The sequence below is a fragment of the Crocodylus siamensis genome, chromosome 4 (genome assembly GCF_052110815.1).
Source record: "Crocodylus siamensis isolate JL-2025a chromosome 4, ASM5211081v1, whole genome shotgun sequence".
NCBI lineage: Eukaryota > Metazoa > Chordata > Crocodylia > Crocodylidae > Crocodylus > Crocodylus siamensis.
Genome location: NC_143398.1, coordinates 144619881 through 144622735, shown reverse-complemented (window position 1 = coordinate 144622735; position 2855 = coordinate 144619881). Strand labels below are relative to the sequence as shown.

Genomic DNA, 2855 nt, shown 5'->3' with positions numbered 1-2855 from the left:
AAGACATACCCATAAAATAAGCCATAGCAGGATTTCTGCGTATTTGCGCAATATAAGCCATACCCCGAAAATAAGACATAGTGATAGGCGTGGCTAAGCGTACTGGCGCGAAGCGGTAAATAAGATGGGCAGCCCTTCTCATTTGCCCCATTGTGACAGCTGCTATCTCGGAGGTGACCGGAGAGGGAGAAATAGAAAGTGAAAGTAAAAGTCTCCTCAGTGAAGTGAGGAGCAGGAAGTTCTGCTTTAGGTATTGTGTGTCCTCAGGGGGAAGAATAAAGCTGTGGCTGTGGCTTTGGATTAACATCATACATAGTTTTGGTATTGGGTGGTGGAACCGGAGCGTGCTCCATCCACTCCATGCATTGACCTGGTATTGCAGTGCTTCCAGGACCGGTGCAAAAAAACAGAAAAAAAAAAAAAATGCTGTTTTAAAAATAAGACATCCCCCGAAAATAAGCCATAGTGTGTCTTCTTGAGGAAAAATAAATATAAGACAGTGTCTTATTTTCGGGGAAACACGGTACGTAGGATGAACAGGTGAAGAAGGTTTTGATGGGCTGGTGGCCTTGCATGCCGGCAAGGCTGTGCTCAGAGTATTTGCTAAGGGTCCTGAAAAGCGATTCCAGCTGCATGGGAGTTCCTGCTCGCTCCTCTACATCACCCTTTGCTTGTCTTCCTCCTCTGCCACCTGGGAAGGTGCTGAGAGTTTCTCTGTTGCCTTTTTGTGTTTGAGGACCTGGTCTATAGGACACTGAGCGTAAGGCAGAGAATTAGGACAGTGCAAAGTTCCGCCGGCTGTTTCGTGTTGATGCTTTCAGCTTGTTTTGAGCTCAAAACAGCAAAATCAAAATGAAACAAAGGGCTTCGACACAACCTCTAAACGAAACTAGGGCAGTCGGAATGTTTTGAAAGTTTCAAAACATTTAACAGTTTCAAAGCTCAAGCTGGGCTTGCCTGCAGGGAAACAAAGTAAGGAGAGGGCAGGGGAAGAACAGGGAAGAACTGCTCTCATATTGACTACATAGCTGGCCAGCAAGTGTCATCCTTCCCTGAGGTCCCTTCCAATCCCAGGGCTCTGGGGAAGGGGATGGAAAAACAGCAAGAGGCAGGATTGTTTGAACTGGCCTGCTTTCTGCCCTGGGGTCTGACAGTTACTGAGCTATCTTCCAGCAGCTCAGGAGCATTAGACAGTGAAAGGTATTACTACCATTGATTTGAATAATTACCTACTTGCTAGCCTAGCAACAGGGATTCCACAATACCTTTTGCTTTCTTCTGGACCCTTATTTTACTATTATAGTAACTGATTTATTCTTTTCAATTTTATAATTATATTGGATATTACACTATCGAATTTATACAGGAACAGAGATACGTTTATGTTTTACTTCTATACATTTATACTTGGCGGCATATTACATACATTATAGCATTGATGTAGAAACACAGAAACGTTTATACCTTCAACCATATACGTGCATTATAGTATTTATATAGGAATGCACGTACATTTATATATTTTTATAAAAACGCTATGAAATACACCATGATGCATGGTGGACAGGCAGGTGGCAAGCCTTCATGGAGGGGCGGAAGAAGTTGGAAATTGGGAAGAACTATCTAGCTGTTAGGATATCTGTAGACTGAAAGAAGGAGCCCTTCACGGTGGGGTTTAAGACCATGTGAGATGCCCCTGTCTGTGGTGGTCTAGATGTCACTGATCCTGCCTCCAAGCAGATGAATGGACTGCATGATGCAGGTGGATGGACTGGATGATGCCTTGAGGTCCCTGCTGACCCTGAAATTTACCTACACGTAGCCCCAACTCTGGCCGCTCAAATTCTCACCATCCTCTGTCCTGAGGCCACTTTTTCCTTTCCCACTGTCCTTCCTCCCTATCGAGCTCTTCTGCCATCTTTCCCTTCTCAACAGGCACAGCCCTTCCACAGCCATCTCCATATTCTCTCTTCTCCCCAAGCTGTCACATATCCTATCCATCCCCATTTCTTTTTGTCAACTCAAAGCTCACTCTCCTGACACCATCTCCTATCTTCTGCAGCTGATGGAAAATATTTCCTCGATGCCATCGTCTGGCAGCTGGGGTGGGGTGGGGACCCTTACCACCAAGCCCAGAAGGTCCCTTCTGCTCACAAAAGCAAAGCAGGGATCCCAATGCTGCGGATAAAACTCTATACCTGAACAGCACCGGGCACAGATGCAGCTTCCACCTCCAACCACTGAGCATCCGCACTGAGCCCTGCCGGCCACAGGACTCGTGTGCCTCTGTCTCCACGGACACCAGTGACATCACAATGGGGCTGCAGTGGGTGATGGTGTGGGGGGGCAGGAAGGATGGAAACAGAGGGGGCTGAAGATGGGCTTTTCCCACTCGGTCCTGGGGCGGTGGGGGTTGTGGGCATAGAGCATGGAACCACTGCAGCCTGGAGAGCTTACTTGGACATTGGCTTCACCCCTGGGGGAACATGGGAGAGGGCTCTTCTCCTATGTCAGGCTTGTCCAACATGCAGGCCGCCAAGCCGTTTTTTTCTGGCTTGGGGTCCCTCGCTCGGGACAGGCGGGTGGGGGAGGGGAGCTGCTTACCCCACGGGGCGGGGCTCATCATGTGAGCCAGGTCCCACCACCGCTGCCCCGAGGGCTACCCCAGCCACACCTGATGTCATGACCTGGGGACTGCGCCTACTACTTCTCTCTGGCTCTGCCCCTTCTCCCCAGCATCAGCTCACCTCCTGGGACCCACCAGGCTCGCGGCTGCGGGGTGGGAATGGGGCGCAGCGCCTGATGCAGGCAGTCAGCAAGGCAGCCCCTGTGGGGCCTCAGCAGGTGGGATCCTG

The 2855-nt window shown here is 49.6% G+C and overlaps 1 pseudogene; it reads left to right on the top strand.

Moving 5' to 3' along the window:
* Window positions 1-277: 277 nt before the first annotated feature.
* On the top strand, window positions 278-407 carry LOC149866696 (U2 spliceosomal RNA; annotated as a pseudogene).
* The last annotated feature ends 2448 nt before the right edge of the window (window positions 408-2855 follow it).